Source organism: Lactuca saligna, chromosome 6 (assembly GCF_052625555.1).
Source record: "Lactuca saligna cultivar CGN05327 chromosome 6, ASM5262555v1, whole genome shotgun sequence".
In the NCBI taxonomy this organism is placed as follows: Eukaryota; Viridiplantae; Streptophyta; class Magnoliopsida; order Asterales; family Asteraceae; genus Lactuca; species Lactuca saligna.
In genome coordinates, this window is record NC_136422.1 from 77,924,482 (window position 1) to 77,949,173 (window position 24,692).

Sequence of the window (24,692 nt, forward strand, 5' to 3'; positions counted from 1 at the left end):
CACGATCCAAATATGATGATTTGAAGAAATGGATTATGTCGCATCAATGGTAACTGTAATATGATTTTTTCTTTCAACCAAAACAAATGAAGCTTTTCTATTCTTTCTTTATATTTAATTTCTCATTTGATCTTTATATGTGATTTATATATATGACTCAATCTTGAATGTGACTCTCCAAAAATCAATGTTTTGCTTGGAATATCTTTCTCAATTTTTTTTTCAAGAAAAACATTTTGATTGCAGGTTAGTAAAGAATTGTCATCAAATTTCTATGGTTGAATGGTGTTAAATAAAGAAAGAAGATTCAGATATATGTGTTTTTTTGTTTGAGCAAAGTAGACGAATGTTAGATTTTTCTTTTGATTTAATCGTATATTTATGTAACATTTTTATTTATATATTCAACCACCCAATGTTCTTATTTATTTGATTGTAGTTTTTCTATTTTGATTATGTTTATTTTCTATTATTTTTTTGTTGGGTTATCTTACACAACATATTTACAAGATAATATTTAAAAGATAACATAATTTTTAACATTTGATATGTAATTGTGATGACTTACCATTATATGTTCTTCATATGAAAGTAATTTATCCATATTACTACGACAAGAATTACATATGAAATTTACGAAAATATATATTATATGTGATTTGTTTAACATATATATGCAACTATGTATGTTATAAATTTATAATTAAATATCATTATGTTTAATAATTAAAGGGATTAAAATGATGCATCAAAACCAATTATCTAGACAGATACAACAACAACAACAACAACAACAACAATAATAATAATAATAATAATAATAATAATAATAATAATAATAATAATAATAATAATTACACATTTCAAAGTACCGTATTCATTTGAAATTCACAGTACAACTCAAGGGTTTTCTAATTTATGTATATTTATTAGTTGCAACTCAAGAGTTCTTAACTTATGATTATTAATTAGTAATCACTAATAACTTTTATTTTTCTTTCTACTATAAGGTTGTAAAGTTTGGCTCATTAAAAACATTAATGTATTTGAAGAGATTTGTGATTTAAGTATGAAAAGTTAATATAAATGTTATAATAAATGTTTTAGTGTTTTTATGTTATTAAAAGTTGTAGTGTTTATTTTTCATATTTTTTATTATACGTTGTATATATATATCTTTTTTAATACAAATGTTATAATAGATGTTTTTGTATTTTTATGTTACTAAAAGTTGTATTTCTTATTTTTGTTCATACATTTTGTTACCCGTTATATATAGATTATCATACGTTTGATATATAATTTACACAGTTTTAAACGGCTTATAAAATTATCAAATAATTGTATATATTACAATGACTTTAAAATTAAAACTATAATCATCATCATATCATACTATATTATAAAGGAAACATTTTTTCTTTCACCACATTCATTTGAAACTCCAAACTTTTCATATTTTCATACAATATGCTTAAATTATTAACTTAAATATGCTTTTAGTTGCAAACATTATCATAAATGGAAGAATTTATGACTTATCAATATGATATACTTAATTTATTAATTTCAATATATAGTTAAATAAATAACCTACATTAATATATCAAATAAGCTTAAAAATTTAGTGTAAAATTTAAAACCTAAAGTAAAATATCAAAAAATGTTAAAAAAATTCAATATATGTTTTTTAAACATAGTTAAAAGGAAAACATTAAATATAATAATAATAAAAGAACCTAAATTGATGAATCGAATTAATTAAAAGGTATTTGAAAACTATATTCTAACAATATATTTTTAACCTGCGCCACGCAACGCGCGATAATTTGTCTAGTTTTAACATATAATTAAGTGATATCTAAATCAATTGAGAATGATTAAAAGGTCGACAATGTGAAAATAGATCAAGCCTTTCAAACATTAAGATCTAAGATTAATATCAACTCATTGTGTAATTTCTAGACAAAATTGCAAAAATGGTCCCTGTGGTATGCATTTTTTTGGAGCTTTAGTCCAAACCACGCCTTTTTTTTGGATTGGTGGTCCTTTTGACCTAGTTTCGTTGCATTTTTGGTCCCTCCGAATAATGAAATGACTGTAATACCCTTGGGGTATTTATTTTTCATTTTTATTTCATTTCTTTTTAAATCTAATACTATTTTATTTATTTTAATAATTAAAAAAATAAGAAGGGGCCCACCTCTCTCTCTCTCTCTCTCTCTCTCTCTGTATGTGTTCTACTATATGAAAAATATTTCCCTATTTCTTCATCTTCTAGATTCCAATCATCCACCAACACTGATGGAATGGCTACTCAAGCTTCCCTCTTTGCACTTGTAATCCCCAATCAAACCTCCCCATGGAAACAATCGCAACCCATCTCCTTCAACAAGGTCAAACCATCCAAACCCACCACCCGTTTCACCACCATCAAGGTTGCGGTGATAGTGGAGGTCCCCACCAAAGAAGCTCCGATGAGATTCATCCCACCTAAAATCGACCCCAACACCTCATCTCCAATCTTCATCGGAATACCCCATCAGAGTAGCTCCCTACGCCACTCCCAACTGCCATGGCAAAAAACCCACTACCACCATGTTTATTTTGTCGAGAACAGGAGACCCAAACACCCCTGATCCTTGCTCCTTCCTCCCCTCGTATCTTACGTATCGATTTCTTCCCCTTTACCGGCCACCGAAGCAGTCCCTGCAATAGCCCCTCTCAATTTCTCCCCTTTATTGACTCACCCTTTTCTCTTTTTTTCCTTCTCTTACGATTCCTCTGTCTCTCATTTATGTGTATTACCAATGAAATAGGTGTTTGTGTATAACCTGTATGTAAACGATGTTTCTGGATTGATTGTCGTTTAAATCAGGTGATATAATGGGTATAGCCCTGAGCAGTCGAATTGATTGTTGTTTATCTTCTCCTTTAACATCACTAATGTTTCTTTTCATCGTCGATTTTGATAGCCACTAAATCGAGTCTTCTCAACATCCGTAAGAAATCAGTGGACCTCGGCCCACTATCACCGGACCTGCACTCTGCTGCTGAATCGATGTCGAATATATACCTTGATCTTGTGTGTGTGTATGTGTGTTCATAGTGAAAGTGGGTGAAGATCTATAAGTTTGTGGATTAATCTAAGTTGCAGGAAAAAAGTAAGAATCAATTGTTTGAGAATTGAGGAATCGGAGAAATCGATTGTTTGCAAGAAAATTTTGGAATCTCTGATGTTGGAATTTGATGTTCAAATGGATTATGAACGAGGTTTGGATCTGCTGTAGGTTTACACAGGAGAGAGATAGAGATAGAGATAGAGAGAGAGATGTGGGCCCCAAATTAGTTAATTATTTTATTTTTCATTTAAATTAAATAGAAAAAGCATAAAAAATATATCAGAAGGGTATAATAGTCTTTTCAATTTACCGAGGGACCAAAAATGCAACAAAACTAGGTTAAAAGGACCACCAATCCGAAAAGTCGTGGTTTGGACTAAAACCTCAAAAAAAATGCATACCACAGGGACCTTTTTTGCAATTTTGTCTAATTTCTATAAGTCTAGGGATTAAACTGCAAATTGAAAATAGACTAAAAGGTTATTATGGTCATTATTTTTTATCCTATTTTTATCAAGTTCTTGGAATATCACTATATCACCTTCACGGTTCTCTCTCTCTCTCTCTCTCTCACTCACTCACTCACTCTCTCTCTCTCTCTCTCTCTATATATATATATATATATATACCGATTTCAAAGCTTTAAACACTAATATCTACTAGCCGCCACCACCATACGCTACCAGCACCATCATCAAATCCTTCATCTTTTTTCGTTCAGCAAATCTACAAAACCTGCAACTCGATTTTAAGACTTCCAAATCGATCTTCATTCGAACTTCTACAACTTGTTCTTTGTTTATCGACTTTCTTTGGAGATTCTACACCTACAAATCGATTTTAATCTAGAAAGAATTGATCTTGATTTTGCTTGAATGTGTTACTGTGAAGATAAAGGTTGATGATGGGGACTATGTCGATGGTGGTTACCTGGTGATTAAGGGTTGAGGTTGTCGTCTTGTCAAGATGATGGTGGTAGGTGATGATTAGAGCTTCTACTTTTTTCATAAAACTAGGGCTTCACCAAGTGCACGAGAAATCAGGAAGATGTATGTATGTGTGTGTGACAACCCGAAGTTCGTTTCATTAATTGTAACCCTTTTGTATTAATCCATTCGCCGTTTTCTTTTCGTTTCCGTTTACGTCATTTAATTAAGTCATTAATTTGAAATTATTAACATGACTTAATGGGTGTCCCAATGCCTTTAGAACTCATTTTAACACCCCATGTTAGTAATTGGAAAATTTTTAGAATCGACCATATCGGGTTACGGTAACTCTATCGGGTGCGACCAAAAGCACCGGTATCGGGTAGAATTCCGCTGTGTCCAAATGTTAGACATTATTTAAAGCAATTTAAGCTTCCATTTGAAGCTTTTGCCCTCTCTCTCACTACTCTCTCTCTAACCTCTCTCCTCAATCAAAGATTCAAGGTCCAAAACATTGATTTAAGGCTCCAAATCTTTGAGGTAACTCCCCTAACTTGTAGTTCAACCTCTTAGGCCTTCAAATGCGTGTTTAAACTTTGATTTTGGACCTCAAAAATGAGTTTACGGCCAAGGAGCATGCTTGGGCCGTAAAGACATAATAAGAGGGTTTTTATGCCCTTAAACCCCTCCAAACCAACTTTGGGACTTAGATACGACTATATGGCTTACCAATTCGGACCTAGAACACCCTAAACATGAATTTTGAGGAGAAAACTTGAGTTTACTTCCCAAGAACATGCTTGAGCCGTAAACTCCTCATTCATGGAGAGTAAACTCATTTTCATGTGTTAAAAAGCCATGTAAACACACATTTTGCCTTGGAATAAATCCTAGAACCAACCAAAATTAGTTTGGGGACCTTAAACATGATTAAATCCTTCTATTTAGAAGTTTATGGCCATAGCTCCCCAAGAAACAGTTCCAGGGCCGTAAACTCATTATTTCATGTTAAATGGTGCCCAAAAACTCATACCAAGGTTTGGAAAAATAGTTGGAATCACATGTGATTGTCCTAGCCTCATAAAATGAATTAAGGATTGAGCATGGGGGAGTTTATGGCCGTAAAATCCATGTTGACTGCCGTGAACTCCCATAAATGGTTCTTAAGTGAATATAATCCATCTCAAGGCCTTAGATAAATCCATTCCAACATTTCCCAAGTGCTATTTGAGCATTTAACACCATAAACCTTGTCAACATGAGTTCACGGCCGTGAACTCATGTGTGTGTAGTGTATAAGGCCGTAAACTCCATAAGGAGTTTACTCTTGAAGAGTAAACTCAATTCCCAAGTCCCACACATCCGTAGATGTCACCCGGGTCACTCCAAACACTTGTTTTGAAGTGTTTTCTCTCATTGGAGTGTATTATCTTGTCTAATTAGTAATTTAAAATCTAGTTAGATACATTTGGATATTATTTCATATTACATAGGAACCTCGCGTGTTATCAAGCCCCGAACCAACATTTAGCATCCAAACAGTCGCGTTTTCTCGTCTGGTGAGTTCATACCCCTACTCTTTTTCACTGTTTTCACTGTTTTCAGGGGGGGGGGATACAAGCAAAGTACAAGGGATTATTTGTACTCAAAAACTTGTTTTACATGTGTTTGTTTCATATCTCATATGCTTTTAACACTGATTATTATAACAGGTAACCGTTTGAAACTTGCAGGATAATCATATACATTATTTGTGAAATTAGTTATAAACTGTTATGTTTTATATATTTCACAAATGGTTTTCCATATTTTATCAGTTAAAAGCATGACATCTGAACTTGAAACATAAAAGTTAGTACACTGTTTATCCTCGGTAACACTCCATAGAGATACGCGAGTGGAGGATAATTGTATTATTACTAGTAAATTTGTTAATCCTATATAATTGGAGACACGTCCTCGGTGAACACTCCACAGAGATACGTGAGTGGAGGACCGCACACGTAACCAAAATCTCTTTGATAGGGAGCGTGACTTGAGTGTATAGATCTATACGGGGCTGGCTACCCCACACCTGGCTGCTAGCTACAGCCGAATCGAAATGGTTCAAGGGTGACGAAAGTCATAAGGTGATGTGGACTACTTATTGCCATATCTAGTCTATCATATGGTTATGGAACTCTCAGTTAGGATAACAGAGATTTACTTAATAGTAATAATTAATAAAATAATTAATTTACTTTGTAAATATTAGTTTTATATACATGTTAAAACTAATACATTTCACAAGGATAACCAGATTTCAGTATACATCTTTCACATTCGGTAACCAACATTCAGGAAAATATGGGATTTTCCTGGGGAACATTTGTACATAACCAGAAAAGTGTAACAAACTAGATAACTTTACATTTCACAAGGGTAAACATGTATTCAGTAAACATCCTTACATCACAATTTGGGATTTAATAACCAACTTTTAAGAAAATATGGGATTTTCTTGGTGTGTAACATTTTCAGAAAACAGAAAGGAACTTGTACATTTTTCATAAAACAAAACCGCTTATGAACTCACCAGCATTATGCTGATTTTCAAACTGCTTGTATTCTCAGGTCCGTATTAGACAGGTACCCGATGACTCCTTTTGGCGAAGATGGAGCGCGTTCAAGACACGTCTTACTTTTGTTTATATATACATATGTATAACAATGTACAACTTTAATTTTGAAACAAATGTAAACTTTTTATATATGTAATGTAATGGTTGTTTACTTTACTTACTATGCGCATTGGATTTGATACTCAATGTGGAGTCAACCCCGGAAATGTTTTCGCTTTCGGTTTTCAGGGTGTGATAGTGTGTGTGTGTGTGTGTGTGAGAGAGAGAGAGAGAGAGGGGTTTAGAGCCGACTACAAGGGTTCCAAAAGTTCTTCCTAATTTTGTGTTCTTGGATTCGAGCAAGCTAAATTCCATATTTTGTAAGTCTTTCCATCTTTTTTTTTTCAGTCATGAGTAGTCTTGCGGTCCCTTCTGATTTCCCGATGATCTAGGCCATAAAAATGAGTATATGCCTACTGGTAATTAATCGAAGGAGAGTTATGGCATAATTTTTTTTCCCTACTGTAATAACCTACAAATCAGATTGGAAGATGGATTTTCTTTCACATATGGTCCTTTAATCATTAATGATTACACTCAATAAACAAATTAATGTTATTGAGTTTTTCAAATAGATTTTGATTTAGTTAACTATATTTCTATTTATTTTGTATTTCAAATAATTTTTTTCTTGGATGGCTTCCATTATAGACGCAATCAGGAGAGGAGAAGGACATAACCCTAAATGGCATGTGATGTCCCCATAAGTGAGGATTGTTAGACTGGAGATGAGTATTGCAAGCAAAAGGTCAAACACAATTTCTTTTATATTTATCATCTACAAATATGCTTTCTTTAACAACCACTTCTTGGTTGGTAGTTGTATTCATTGGTGATTATATGTCTTATTTATTTAGGATTACCTTCAACACTATCGCATTTCTTGTACCAATGTATGGTTTTTACCAGAGATGTTTAATTTGATTTTTTGTTATTTTGAAACCTATATTTATAATTTATTTGATCATTTCACTTCTCATTCTTAGGCGTTTAAAACTTCAATCTATCTTAAATCCATATGCTTGAGTGCCATTGATATCTCAATGGAATAAAGTATATAAACCTTCTTCCATTTTAATTATGGCTAAATTGGTTGAGTAATTGTGATATCCCAAAATCCAAGACCAAAAATTTCATTTTTAGTTTAATAATTCATAAAACAGATTATTGAAAACATCATTAACTTATCTCATATCATAAAACCCATAATTCATATGTCTTAAAACAAGCCATAATAATGTCAGAGTATAAATCTCAAGAACATCATGGTGTGGAAAATAGTGGTGTGATGCGTTGCAGTCATGTTGGCTCCTTTCCCTTCGAGGAAGAATTACATGAAACCAAAACTGAAAATCATAAGCACAAAGTTTAGTGAGTTCCCCCATCATACCACATACCATACAATAAACATACTGTCAGGCATATCTGTGTGTCCGGCCTACCCTGTTGAGCATATATGGGTGCTCAACCTACCCTTGTCAGGCATACCGGGGTGCCCGACCTACCATTGCCAAGCATATCTTGGTGCTCGACCTACCCCGCCAGGCATATCTGGGTGCCCTACCTACCATCCGGTTCATTTCAACCAGTTATGAGGACTATTTCACCCCTACCACTACCACATAATAACATAGCATAGCATACTCTCAGTGTAACACCGATAAAAGTCAAGCCAATTTAAAACTTTTCAAAACATGTAAAACCAATAGTTATTACAGATTTGTTTTCAAAATAGTCTATATCAGAGTTTTCCCAGAAACATAAACAAAACATGAGGAACTGTACGATCATGCCTTCGCCTTGCCGCGATCCCCTGATGTACCTGAAACAATAAACTGAAACTGTAAGCCCAATAGCTTAGTGAGTTCCCCTATAAAAAATTCTGATAAACTGCACATAATACATATACAAATAACACCATATATTGGGTCCACAACTTTACAGACTGGATTACCCGCTGGGCCCATAATGTGAGTCTGGATTGCCTTCCGGGCCCATAGCTCACATATGGATTGCCACAAAGCCCACAGTACGAGTCTCCCTCAGCTCGTATCTGGAATGCTCCTGGGTTTGTTGGTTATTGCAAGGAGCATTATCACCTAAACCCATCCCACATAATATGTCAACATATAACACAACTAATGCACATACAGATAATCACACAGTACTACAGGTAGTTCTATAGATCTACCTAACTGGCATAGAAACTAACACACAACACTAACTCATACTCAACATACTACCAACTGCTAGGAAATCATATCCAATGGGCCGACCTTGGTGCCTTAGACCTGTTAGTATAGTGAGGATAACTCACCTCGCAACTGTCGACTCGAAAGATAAGATCAAACTCTTGGATCACGGCCACAAACTCCACCACCTATATTCGACACACAACCATGTTCATAAATTCCCAAAATACCCCAAAAGTCCATTAGTCAACCCTTTATCAAAGTTAAAATCAACTGTCAAGGTCAACAGTCCATCTTGACCTAAACTTGTTGAGTACAACTAGCCACTCGCCTAGTTCCTTGCATAACTCGTCAACTCGCCGAGTCACTTGACTCGTTGAGTTCCTAATGTTTGTGGTCGTGAACTCCTTGCTAACTCATTGAGTTTACCTTGCGACTTGCCAAGTTCACGCGTGTCTAAAGGTTGGGAAAACCCTAGATGACTCACCGAGTCTACGACAATCTTCATCGGACTCGCCGAGTTGACCATGCAACTCGTTGAGTCCCTTCAAACCTTCATCCAAAAAGATTCTTTTTAAGCGATGCTATGGTTTCATATTGCAGATCCAAATCCTCAAGGCATGTTTATCACGTAAAGTTGCAAACTTTACTTGCATGCAAGGCTCTAGAGACTCTAAATTACAAATCCAAGCTTGCAATGGAGTTTTACACCTTAGGAGAGTCTCATTCTTGCAAAATCTGGAAGCTTTATGGACTTAGAGACCCAAGAGAGTTCAGATCTGAAGATGCAACTTTAGATCTTAGCTCAAGCACAAGAAAGGCTTCCTGATATGCTAGAAAAACCCTAAAATCCACCCAAATGAGATCCATAATGAAATGTGTAACGACGTAAAATTTTCAAAACAAAATTTTCTCCTTTTTAAAACAAATATCTCTAATCATCATTCTCAAAACCACAAGTGTCTCAAATGTCAACAATAAAACATAAATTCTAGAATCATAAAAGAACTCCTCGCCAGTGTGTACAATCACGCCGGTGCCTTGCCGCGATCCTCGGAACTACCTGAAACACATAACACATAACACGGTAAGCGCACAGCTTAGTGAGTTCCTCAAAATACCACATACAACTTGTTAGCCACTCGAGGCTATAACTCAATAAGACCCTCTGGTCAATGTGTCTTGGTGGGACCCTCCGGTCCTACAACTCAGATGGACCCTCCGGTCCCCCAACTCATCATCTCAATATAATACATAGAAAGCATAGAACAAAGCAAATAACAGGATATCTCATTACATAGGTCATACACATAAGACCCTCTGGTCACACATAAAGATTACCACTCAAGGTAAGTATAGTGAGAAAACTCACCTAGTAAGCTAATGGATGAAAATCTCGCACTCGGGATCTAGATCTCTACCCACCGATCTAGCCTCTGCCTAACACATAATAATTATCCCTAATTAGTATTGGCCCTCAAGAAGCTAGACTAACCCTTCTGCAACTCTCAGAAGGGTAAAATACCATTTTACCCCTTTAATGCTTAATAGTCCTCAATCTTGACCAAACCCTAAAAGTCAACAATAGGGAGTATGCTACGTGTTCCAACTCCCTACGTTGGGCGTACTCGACTGCGTACAGAATCGGGGGTGCTCGACCCCTACGTTGCGCGTACTGGGGTTACGCCCAACGTACGCTCCAACTTCACTTTTCTCACATTTTTGGTCTTAATCAGTTAAGACATAAGCTCATATCTCAGATCTGGACCTTCTAATGTCTCTTAGTCCATAAAGTCACCGGATTTAAGCCTTTGCATGGCTCGAAAGTCACCATCCTCCAAAAATACACACTCTTTTGTCCCAAAGGCCTCATAACTCATGCATGGAATGATTTCACCAACCAAGATTGGATTTTTATGGCATCACACTACCCATACACACAAAAGGAGTTGGTCCTAGACTGTGGAGTTCAAGATCTCATAAAGACTCCACCTTTAGGGGACAAAACCCTAAAATTCTCAACACAACATACTGATAAGAAAGAAAGGCAAAGTCTGGAACTTTATACCTCAAAAAGAAGCTTCACACCCAGATTTGCTTAGATCTAGAAGCTTGGACTCCAACTCTCCTTCTTCAAGGTCTTCTCTTCTATTTAAAACCACACAAACACTCTTTCAAAGTTCAAACACACACACACACACAAGCTCTAGAAAGGAGATTAGGGCACTCTTAGGGTTTTCTCTTTGGAAATGGTGGCCAGAAATGAGGCTATCATGTTCCTTATATAGGGGAATCACCCCAAATTAGGGTTGCATTCTGGGCCTAGTTCGCCTGACGTACTCACGGGTATGCCCAGTGTACTGAGTAGTATCCGCGTTGCATGCACGCCCGCGTACTCGTTTCTCACTCTTTTATAATTAAGGCCAGTAATGACAATAACTCAAAATATTAAGGTTCTCGAGGCATACCTAGACTCAGGATGTTACAATTCTCCCCCACTAGGATCAGACTTCGCCCTCGAATTCATGCTCCCCAAATAGCTCCAGATGCTGCTCCCGCATATCGGACTCTGGCTCCCAAGTCATCTCGGACTCTTTCCGATGTTGCCACTGAACCTGAACCAAGGGCACTTCCTTGTTCCTTAACACTTTCACCTTTCAACCCATAATTGTGATAGGTCTCTCGATATAATTCAGGCTCGCATCCACCTGAATGTCCTCTAATGGTACCACTACCGTCTCATCGGCCGCACACTTCCTCAACTGGGACACATGGAAAGTGTCATTTATTTGGATCAACTCCGCGGGTAGCTCCAAGCGGTAGGCTACCTAACCCACTCTAGCGATCACTCTGAAAGGCCAATATATCAGGGCCCCAGCTTTCCACTCTTCCTGAACCGTATTACCCCTTTCCACGGGGATACCCTCAGGAGAACGAAATCTCCAACCTGAAACTCAAGCTTGGACTGCCGCCTGTCAGCATAACTCTTCTGGCGACTCTGAGCCGTTAGTAATCTCTGTCTGACCTGCTGAATCTGCTCAGTCATCTTGAGCACTATCTTAGTGCCACCTATCACTCGCTGTCCTACCTCCCCTAACAAATAGGGGTCTGACACCTCCTCCCATAAAGGAGCTCAAAAGGAGGCATGTCGATACAAGAATGGTGGTTGTTGTTGTAAGAAAACTCAGCCAGGGGCAGGTATGTGTCCCAACTTCCTCAGAAGTCCATAACAAATGCTCGAAGCATGTCCTCGAGCGTCTGAATCGTCCGCTTGCTCTGTACGTCTGTCTTTGGGTGGTAGGCTGTGCTAAAATGCAATCGCGTACCCAACTCCTCATGAAACTTCTTCCAAAATCTGGAAGTAAACCACACATCACGATCTGACACTATGGATATTGGCACCCCATGCCGATCCACCACCTCTCTCACATATATCTCTGCCAGCCTCTCTGTAGAAGAGCTCTCACTAATAGCAAGAAAGTGAGCACTCTTCGTCAACCTGTCTACAATCACCCAAATCGCATCGACATCCTGCGCGGTCCTTGGCAATTTGGTGATAAAATCCATAGAAATTTGTTGCCACTTCCACTGGGGAACCTCTAGTGGCTGCAACATGCCATGTGGATGTTGGTACTCGGCCTTAACCCTATGATAGGTCAAGCACCTCTCGACTACCCACGCAACGTCCCTCTTCATCCATGGCCACCAATAATCTCTCTTCAGGTCCAAATACATCTTAGTGGCCCCAGGATGGATTGAGAATTTTGATCTATGCACCTCCTCTATCTGGGTACGTCGAGCTCCGCCCATATAGGGCACCAAAATCCTTCCTCGGAAGGTCATAAGCCCTCGGCTGTCCGTCACATACTACGACACCTGCCCAATCACCCGCTCCCTCTTGCGGTTCTCTGGTCTAATGGCCTCCGCCCGAGTCTCTCGAATGATATCTAACACTGGAGTCATCACTGTCATCCTCATACACATATCTCGGATCGGAGCACTCTCTGCTCTGCAACTCAGGGCATCGGCTACCACATTGGACTTGCCTGGATGGTACACGATCTCGCAATCGTAATCTTTCACCACATCCAACCATTTCCTCTGTCTCATGTTAAGGTTGGGCTGATCCATATGGTATTCCAAACTCTTGTGGTCCGTGTATATGGTACACCGAACCCTGTATAGATAGTGACGCCAGATCTTGAGGGCAAACACTACGCCCCCAGCTCCAGATCATGGGTGGGATATCTTGTCGCATGAGCCTTCAATTACCTCGATGCGTATGCTATCACGTGTCCTCTCTGCATCAATACCGCACCCATGCTAGTAATAGATGCGTCACAGAAAACTACAAAATCCTCCATCCCCTCTGGAAGGGCCAATACGGGAGCCTCGCACAATCTCTGGCGAAGGGTCTCGAATGAGGTCTGCTGCTTTGGACCCTAAGAAAATGCGACACCCTTCTGGGTCAAACTGGTGCGCAGGACGACAATATTGGAGAAATCCCTGATAAATCTCTGATAGTACCCGACCATCCCCAGAAAACTCCTAATCTCGGTGGGGGGTCTTGGCACCTCCCACCTCATAACCGCCTCAATCTTGGACGGATCGACCAAAATACCATTCTGGTTAACGAGGTGTCCCAGGAACTGGACCTATCGCAACCAGAAATCACAATTAGAGAACTTGGCATAGAGCCTTTCCGACCTCAGCATACCCAGAATCTCTAAGATGCTCCTCATGCTGCTCTCTGGTCCTCGAATACACCAAAATGTCGTCGATGAACATAATCACCGAACGATCTAACATGGGCCTGCACACCTGGTTCATGAGGTCTATAAACGTTGCTGGTGTGTTGGTGAGCCCGATACGCATCACCACAAACTCATAGTGCCCATAACGTGTCCTGAAGGCCGTCTGCTGGACATCTTCCTCGTGGAGTCTCATCTGATGATACCCCGAACTCAAATTGATCTTGGAAAACCAAGACGCCCCCTGTAGTTGATCAAACAAATCGTCGATCCTCGGAAGTGGGTAACGGTTCTTTACCGTCAACTTATTCAATTCCAGGTAATCAATGCACATCCGGTGTGAACCATCCTTTTTCTTGACAAAAAGGATCGGGGCTCCCCACGGTGAGCTACTCGGCCTGATAAATCCCTTCCCTAACAGCTCCTACAGCTGCAAGGATAACTCCTACATCTCTGGAAGCACAAGGCAATAAGGTGCGTTGGCGATAGGCACCGCTCCCGGTAGCAAATCAATCTGAAACTCTACCGGCCTCTCGGGAGGCACTCTTGGCAAGTCCTCGGGAAAAACATCTAGAAACTTGCACACTATCGGAACCTCGGAGAGAGAACTTGATTTCTCTGTAGTAGCCCGCACGTCCATCACATATGCTAAAAATCCCATGCATCCTTGCTGTAGAATCTGCCTCGCTCTGGCGGCCGAACAAAATTCTGACCCTAATCGGGTACCCTCTCCATATACTAAAAGCACTCCCCCACTAGGGTCTTGTATGGTCACCAGCTGACACTCGTAGTCGATCATAGCCCCAAATCGAGTTAACCAGTCCATGCCCACGATGACACATATATTCCTCATCGTAATTGGTATCAAGTCTATCGGCAACTCAACTCCGAAGATCTCAAGCATACATCCACGAATCACATCAGTCGTGAAAACCGCATGCTCATTCTCTATAGAAACTCTCAGAGGTCGACTCAATGCCTCTCGATGAATACTGATGTGAGGACTAAATGCTAATGACACAAAGGATTGACTCGTAACCGAGTCAAATAACACTAGGGCAGGTACATAACTCACAAGAAAAGTACCTGAACACAATCACAATATAAGCACACAATATCTCAAAAGAATATGATAAGAATACATACCAGCCACAACATCAGGTGCTGGGCGGATCTCCTCTGCTTTCAGCTGAAAAGCTCTCCCACGAACCCTCGGTTTCTCGACCTTCGCTGATCGAATCTCAGCAGTACGCACTGAAGTAGGTGCAAATTCCTAGGCTGATCGTTGCACGAGCTAAAGGCACTCGGCCTTCCGGTGGCCAGTCTGGTTGCAATGAAAGCAAACCGAGAACCCTTTGGGGCAATCCTTCGCCATATTCCCCTCCTTGCCGCATTTGTAGAAAATCCCCATATGGCAAGAACCCTCGTGGCTCTTGCCGCACTTGCCACAAGTGCGGCCCTTCTGACCCCCAACTCTAAATCAGTGGTCTTGGCCTGCTTTGTTATCGGCTGCGACTGGACTGGTCTCCGGTCCCTCCCTCGGGACTCCTCCTCCTCCTCTCTGGTCTATAACTCAAGCTCAATCTCCCTCCTCCTGGCATTATCCTGAAGCTCGGTCAATGTCTTATACGATGAGTTCGCCACGAACTGTCGTATGTCCCTCCTCAGAATGCTAAGATATTGGCTCACACATGCCTGCTCAGTGGACACGTGTTTAGGGCAGAACATCGCCCTCTCATGGAACATCCTCAAAATCTCAGTCACTGATGTCTTCTGCTTGAGAGACAGATTGTAACATCCCAAAATTTAAAAATATGATTGAAGGACTTAAGTGTAAATTGAAGAAGGTACTCGACGAGTCGGTATGCTTACTCGTCAAGTCGGAGCGGGTTGCACCCTATTTAAAGGATCATATGTCCTCCCTTGGGCCTCCTTATTGCCCTTGAGAGTCAGTAAACCCTAAAATCATGTGAGCTTCCATCGTTAAAGAGATTTGACCTATGGAGGAGGAATATTGAGAAGGGAGCTTGAAGATCAAGAGGCTAGCATCAAGGGATTGGTGTAGATCCAGAATCTACTTCAACTTGGGCACATTTTGGAGGTAACAAGCTATTACCTTGAGTCTATTGCATTTATATCTATTCAAGAATGATATTTAGGGCCATTTTGGCATGTTAAGGATCTATTTCAGGTTAGGGGTCTAGATCTGAGGGTGCTACTTCAGATCTAGACTTGTCTTGTCCAGATACTCACAAAGTATCAGCCCTTGGTTTGTTGGTGAAGCATCCTTGTCTTAAACCTAAGCCCTAGATTGATTTGGGCTATAGCTCATTGTTTTCACATAAAGGTTACAACTTTACGTGAGAGTCATGCCCTAGAAGAGTGGATCTACAGTTTCGAGCCCCTGCATGGCTCGAAAATGTTGGATAAGGTGTCTAAGTCCATAATTTATTTGGTATATACTTGACCCAACTCGGCATGGTCCATTTGGGTTGCGCTTCACCCGAACAATTTATATGGATAATCTTATGAGAATAGTATGTTTATGATTTATTAATATATTATAAGTTATAATATATTAATATGAAGTCATGTTATTTAATTAGTTTTAGTCTTAAATTAATTATGAATTAATTTAGTGATTAAAAGGAAGACTGATTAAACATGGGCTATTGCATTTTATATAATGTGGGCTTAAACTCATTAGGAATGGGCTAAGCATGCATGGGGGGTCCATGGATGATCCATGGAGCTTTTAACCCATGGATCCTTGGAAAGGAAAAGACATGGGTTATTAGGGTTTACCCTAATCCTCCACACTATATAAAGATGCACATATTGCAAGAAATGGCAACTAGTTGTGTGAGCCTTTGTGGTGGCCGATTTCTACATAGCATATTATTCTCTCAAGGTTTTTCCAAGTTTGTGGTGATTTGTGATTCCACTTGAGGCATTCACATTATTGGTGCTAGGCTCTCAAACTCCAAGCGATCAATCACTATCAAAAGGTATGTCATTCTTCTAGTATTTTATGATTCTAGTTCTTCATGCTATTCTAGTTAGGATGTAAACCTTGGAAATTATTATTTGCATGTATTTTTAGAGAAATCATAGATCCAAGGTTATTAGGGTTGCATGCACACCTTAGGAGTGTTAGAATGCTCAAAACCCAACAGTGGTATCAGAGCATAGGCTTGTTTTCTTAAATACTTGATGCAAATTGCTTAAAAATGTCAAAAATATGCATTCTGCACAACTGACTCACCGAATCCTTCATGGACCTCGCCGAGTCCATGCATATATTCAACCAACTCGCCGAGTTAGTTCATGCACTCGACGAGTTGGCAGGCCAGAGTGCAGATTTTTTAGTTTTGATGCTGGAATTGGTCTAGAATCATTACCTTAAATTGTTTTGAACTTATAAAACCTGTTTTTGATGTGGTAACGATAATGGTGGACCAATTTCAAAGTTATAATCAAAGTTTCAAGTTTATATGTGCTTATATGATTCTTGAAAGTTGTTGATTATGAATGTTCATGATCTTATGAGTTTTCATAGATCATAGGAATTGTTTGCAAATTGTTTGATAGAATAATTCTTGATCTTTATGACATTGAATGAACTCCATAACTTTGTCCTCAAGTTATGGAATTCCAAAAGTTTTTTCTTTTAAATGTTTTTTAAGAAGTCGTAAGTTACACTTTTGAAGAGTTTTTCCTAATAAATGTTTTTATGAACTCCATAACTTGTCCTCAAGTTATGGATTTCCAAGAGACTCTTCATTAAAAGTATTAAACACTTAATTAAAACTCATAAGTTATGAATATCCAAAAGTTTTTGAATTGTTCAAAAATTGCCCTCAAGTTTTGGAATTTGTAAAGTCTCACACAAACTTTAATTCCACACCCTAGAAGTTTTAAAAGTTAAAATTCAACCCTTATACTATTATATGATTAATGGTTAATATTTATATATATATGTATAAGATTAAGTCGTTTTACCGTTAGTAGGCCTCATTCACGAAGTCGGTTTATAAGGGGGGGGGGGGGGTATAAGGTTGCTGCCTATAAAATTACAACTTAATGGGTGTCCACTTTCACCCACCGCTTCCTTGATCAGTGGAGGGTCGTTAGCCGGACGGGTAGAACAATAACTTTAAATTCTCATTAAAAGTATAATGATTATTATAAAGTAACTAAATATTTTTTTTAATTCCCAATCTTAGTTACTTTAGGAAAAATGTGAATATGGTGCTAACCCATGAAATTCACACTTTGTACCTTCCCAAGTCGTTGGTAGAGCGTGTGTGGTTAACCGACACACTAACCTGGACAAGTAAGGATCACAAAGGGAGACTTAATGTTTATCATAGATCGGTGGAGCACGTGTGTTTAACCGGCACATTGATTAGGTGATAATATTAAGGGTACCAAGTGAATTTGCATGATTATTCACACCTTGTTTTGTGATCCTCGGCATCCCAGTCACAAAATTTGAGAGGGCACACTCGAGATTGAAACATGCCATTGAAAAGTTCAATGAATCTCAAAAGATCTAGTAATTTCAAATCCAATTAAAACCTCATAAATTATTTCGTTTTTCATGGTGGAAACTGGTGAATCATCATTCGCCTACCTTCAAATATTTTATAGCTTGGAATACGACATCCCTCTTCCAAGTTATAAAATATTGTGTTGGGTCCTAGCCTTAATATTTTATATTGGGTGTTATATTAAGGATTTTGAATCAACTAACTTGATTATCTCCCATTATAGATGTCTGGGTCAGACAACTACGATCTCCCCAAATCTCTTGGAACAAGCTTTCCTCTTAAAAATGATGTCCCTCAACATCATGCTTCTCTTCCTCCACCTCCTCTATTTATTCTCCCTAACCCACAAGTTTAAGGTCACTCAAGCCCAATTGGCAAGCATAGTCTATGTGTGCTCACATCTTGGAGATAAAGTCACATATTGACAAGTTGGGAGAGTTGGGTGTCAAAGTCTTGTGAAAGTTGGATGTTCAATCACTTTCTTGGTAACATAGTGAGTCCCTTTGGGACTACTGTGAGACAGACTATGTCATGACCCTTAGTGATCTTATCTATTTGCTTGGTGCTACGGAATCAACAATGATTTGGAACACTAGTAAAGCAAATTTTGTTAGAAGATCAATTTCCCAAACCTTAAATGGACATTGACAATGGTAGCATTGGATATCTAGAAAACGATTTCTCTTCCCAATGGAAAGGGATCGGCCATAGTCAACTCGGTTGACCAAATGGGAAAGAGAAGGGTTAAGTTTGAGATAGTCTCATGTGCCATTACCAAAGGGTCCATATGTTTTATTGCCAAAGGGAGGGACACTGATTGCGAAGCTGCCATATTTACCTGAAAGATCATAAGAATGATCAAGTCAAGAAGTTTGACTCTACTTCAGTTAAAGTCCACTGTCTAACTCTATTAAGTTCATATTTGGAGATTCTTATTACATAATGTGAATGGGTCACATATTGATGTTTTTAAGAATCAAAGAAAATATAGAAAGCTTAAAGGAAGTATATGCTGATTCTGATTGCGAAGATGGGTTTCGATCGCATGGTTCGGTGATCAGAATTTTGAGTTGTTGCTTGAGAGTTATGATATATAACTTAGGAATAGATAACAACAAGGTTTTCATATGGATTGTAAGGATAAGTATTTCCGCAAAGTTTTTAAAATAAAAAAGGGGTTTTAATTTTATTTATTTTAAAAAATATCCTTACAATGGAATTTGTGAAAATTTGTTACTTATATGTTTCTAGTAATAGCAATATTGGAAAGTGGATTTGATTCTTTCGTTTGTGGTAGTGTCAAAATTTACCAAATGAGGAAAGGTTCTCATCACCCAAGTTTCAATTGGACCGAAACTCGGAATCACACAAGCTGTATTGTATGATGGATGAGAATTTTCATCTTTGGAAAATTAAGACTAATTCCTTATGTGAACAAGGATATGACTGAAGGGATCGAGTACACATGCTTGTGCGCTGGTCAAGTCCACCACAAAGATTGATAAGACTATTCGTCATGATTTGCTAAAGCTTAGTAAATAATTAAGTATAGTTTTGAAGCATTGAAAAGTTTTCAATGTGTGATAGAACGAATGGGAAAGAATCAAATTAGGCAGAAAGATAAAAGTTTCTCAAATCTAAAAAGATGGGAGAGTACTTTAGTATCGTGTTTTATGATCATCTTAATGATTATTGTCACAACTAGAAATTTGATGTCTTGTAATCACTATACTCAAGTAAATGTTTAAATCAAAAACTCAAAAGCATGTATGATGCTTACTCAATGGAAAACTAAACCCCTATTCACTATATCAAGCAATTGGAAAACCCTAGAAGTTCTTGTTAAGTCCATTTTGGACTAGAACTTCCTTATTGGATCCAAATGGACCAATAAGCTTCCAATTGGACTATCATGGGTTTAGAACCCTATTTGGGCTCTAATTGGACCCACATTCATTTATTTCAATATTATGGGCCATATTGGGCCTAGAATGAAATAAATTGAAAGCTTTGATCCATGATTAACCCAATCTAGCTTATTAAAACATAAAAATCACAATTTTATTTTATAAGGCCAATAAATACCTAAGACTAACTCTAATATTGGGTTTAGGAGCAAAAAGCCCAAATTTTTCCTTCCTCCTTCCATGCTCTCGGCCCAAAGCAAGCCCAAGAGAAGGGTTTGACTTTCTCATGCCACATCACTTTTATCTTTTGGACTTCCATACAAGAGACTCATGTCTCCATGCAAACCTCACCTCAAACATCATTTCTTCTTCCTCTCTCTCTCACTCTCGGCCGAGCAACACCCACACACACACACATCTCTCACAAACACTCTCTAGATCACTCAAGGCTTCTTTCTTCTTCTCCATCCAAAATCTCGAGATTTAAGGAGAATTCAAGGAAGTTCTTCCACAAAAATCATCATCTAAGGTAAGGTTTTGCTTGGATCTATGACTTGTATTTCTTGTTTTATCAAAATCCCTTCCTAATCCATGCAAAAATCGTGATCTTGCACTCTAGAAAACTCCATAAACTCGAAAACTTCATCAAGGAGTGCAAAGGCCAAAAATCACTTCATTTCTTCCATTCTTTCTTCAAAAACCAAATCAACACCCAAGGTGAGTTTCATACCCCCTTATTTTCAGTTTTCATAAGTTTTTGTGGGGGAGAATACAAGCAAAGGTGTAGATCCATCATTATGTGTATGTTGTGGTTGATTTCTATGCTTATATGTATGTTTTGTATGATTTTGATGCTAGATCTAGTTATGAAATGCTAAAAACTGAGATATGTATTTTATTATAGCATAAAATATACTACTACATGCAAACTATACTAAGAAAAATAGCCAAATGGCTTGACAACACTTAATTTGGGCTAAAAACTCATTTTTTTTTGACATAAAATGTTGAAAATACAAAGTTGAAGGGCCTAAAATGAATTATTTCGAAATCTGATGGGTGAGATGAGTCAAAACAGTTTACATAATGTATTTTCTGAAAATATACTATTTGGAGGGTTAAAAACATAAATTCCAAGCTTAACGGGCTAAAGATGACATTTTCGGCCCAATGAGGCCCAATATGCGAAATTTTCTGTTTTGGAGGGCCAAAACTGCATTTTTTCTGTAAAACAGTGGACTATAAGTGATCCAAGTCCTTTTCAAAGGTTTAGAATGCTTTTTAAATTTAAAGGGGACTAAAGTGGCAAAAATTTTTCAATTTGGGCCAAAATTGTCAAATTTGCGAAAAGATGGGTTATAACCGAGAAAACTGAAATTTCAAGGACTTAAACTGTCTTCAATGAAAAATATGCTGAAAAATATTAATTTCAATAATTTTTGGTATTAAAATGTCAAGAAAATCGATTTAAGGACCAAACCGGAAAGTTTTAAATAAAGGATTGAAAAAGTAAATTTTTACAAGTAATGAGGGGCTGAAAACAGAAAAATTCTCAAGACTAGTTCAATACATGCAATTTGATCAAATGATGGTACCACGACTATCGACGAAATACAATACATTACAACACCAAAAGTCGTTGTCAAACGAATTGGTTCGGTCTCGAACCAATAAAAATCCGAAACTACTAACACGACGACACTATGACATTACGACATTACGATTCATAACTAATAACGATTGGGAAGTCACTATACATGCCAGTGTGCACAGACGTCTACGCACCACCTTTGGGCCCAAAAAGTGTAAAATCTTGTTTGTTGAGCCTAGCTAGCCCAATGACCTGATCTTAAGGCCCGAAGACCTCTCTCTCTTACGAAGTGTTGGGTTTTACGGACCCGACATAACGTAAAAGGACTTTCAATGGAAAACATGCTGCTGGTCCCCAAGGGTCCTTTAGTGCTGCTAGTAAAGTCGGGAACTCACGATTGCGGGATTGGGCTTCAGGCCCTTCGCAATTGCAATAGTCTTGAACGACGCGGGGAAATACCGAGGGTTTCGCACCTTCTCTCCTTCCCTCCGGTCGTGGGACTACACAAGTCCGGGAGGATTGAGTTGTGTGAATAATTACGAGTGACGCCTAAGGGATCGCTTGTAAGGTTGTCGATGGGACGTTTTCATTAACGCACGTCACAACACTTCACCACCCACTGTACTCGCAATGCCTCCGGAGCTCAACGATTACCTCTAACGCAACGAAACAATAGTATACAAACTAAGTAAAGCAAAGTGATAGGAAAACGTCGGGTTTTCCTAGGGTTTTCAACAAGTACAATTATGAATTACCGGTCGAATTTCACAACTCTTACGCTTACATCTATAGAATTCAAACAAGCATACTCATGGATCTTCGCATATTTTTACACTATTCTATTTTTAGAAAATATCGGATTTTCTGATGGTTTTCAAACAATACATTGGATTTCAAACACTACTTATGAACTCACCAACATTTCATATGTTGACGTTTTTCAAAATACTTGTATTCTCAGGTAACAAATAAGGTGAAGGATGATTTGTACTCTATGACGTTTTGCTGTGGTTTAAGTAGTATCAAACAGTTTTTTTTTTTTTGAGAATGTAATGTTTTGAACAATGTAATGAATGTAAACGCTACCAGTTGTATCATTCCAAATGTTGGTGATGTATAATGTTATGTTGTATGTATATGCATTGTGATGGTATTCAATGAGTCACGATAGCCCTCGGACGTTTCCGCCGTCCGGTTCGGGGGTGTGACAGGTTGGTATCAGAGCTTTGTTTATAGTGAACTAGCATATCTAGCCACACATGGATATGCAACTATAAACCAAAAAGAGGGACTAACATAACTCTGAACAAAACAAGTAAATAAAACAACCTTGTTTGCACTAGGAATAGGAGCCTAACGCCGAACCAAACAAAAATAACACTAGTGTCTCGGTTAATTCAGGACTGTTCTTAGTGGTACCAAGGAGTGGATGTAGCCTGATCAACTACACTCTCTCCAAAGTATAACTAACGCACGTTCTGATGAGATCGGGATTTCTAGGGAACCTAAAACTATACCCCTACCACCGAAAAGAGAACGCCTGTTTAGCTTGTGCAATAGCGGTAGAGTCATAGGAAAGTGATAGCTTATTCGTATACTTTCTCCCAGTCTTCATGGAAGAAGAGCATCAGGGCATTCAGTTTCACCAAGCCTTAGGAGCACACGGGATACTCGAAGATGAACCAGAGGGGAATCAGGAGGGAGTCCACGACGTTGAACCTGACGAATACATGGATACCGACTACGAGTTCGAGGAGACCGACGATGACATGGGGGAGGATCAGGCCCCAGATATAGATCACGTCGCATCTCCTGTTAGCGAAGCGCAACAGGATCACCACGTCCCACCAGTGAATCCCGCGAGGGAAAATCGCTCCCCAGAAGCTGAGATTGCCGACTTGCGGCAACAACTGTTCGCCATGGAAGCACGTGCCGTGCAAGCAGAGCTAGAGATGGATGATGTCATTGTAGACATGACTGAGATGGCTCAGCTGTTGGCTCAGCACTTCGGCATATGATTTCACCGTTATAGTAGGACGCAGCTCATCGCGGTTAGGGATAGACTTATCTTAGTAGATCGTTAGGAAATATGCTATGTACTCCGACTCTATGTTTAAGTGACTACACTACTCATAGAGTCGTTATGCTGTCGAACTAGTATCACTCATGTATGCTCCTACGAGCAAATTTTCATGTATCAAATGCGGATAATATTAATAAATTTTTACGTGTTTTATTACGATATTGCAAATTGCTATGTGTTGAGATATTATTATTGATTGGTCAATGGTAGTAGTGTTTAAGTTCGTACCATGCACCTAGTCAGTAAGATCACGACCTCACCGAAACAACATACCCTCAACATCTTTCCGTATTATGACAGAAAGATGCCTCCCCGACCTGCTCGCGGAAACCCAGGACCAACCCCACCTGAAGTTGACTCAGCCGCTTTCCAGGCAGCTGTATCTGCAGCAGTCACTGCAGCGATTGCGCAAATTCAACAAGGGAACAATGGAGGAGTCAATGGGCAAGGAGCCGGAAGTTCAAACAATGGAATGAATCAAGGACCCACCAAGACATGTACCTATAAGGACTTCACAAACGCCAAACCACGAACTTTTAATGGCACTGGAGGGGTGATCACTCTTAAGCGATGGATCGAAAAGGTGGAGTCGGTATTCGAGATATGCGACTGCCCTGAGCACATGAAGGTGAAGTTCGCAGCCTGCACTTTTGTGGATCAAGCACTCACCTGGTGGAACGGACATGTAGAATCCATGACACTCCCTGTAGCCAACTCTATGCCGTGGACAGAGATGAAAGAAATGTTAATGGCAGAGTACTGCCCACGAGGCAAAATACAGAAGATGGAACAAGAGCTATGGAACCTCACTGTGCAGAACGCGAATATCGATGCCTACATATCGAGATTTAGCGAACTATCTCTGCTGTGCCCGGGTATGATCGCCTCGGAAGGAAAGAAGATT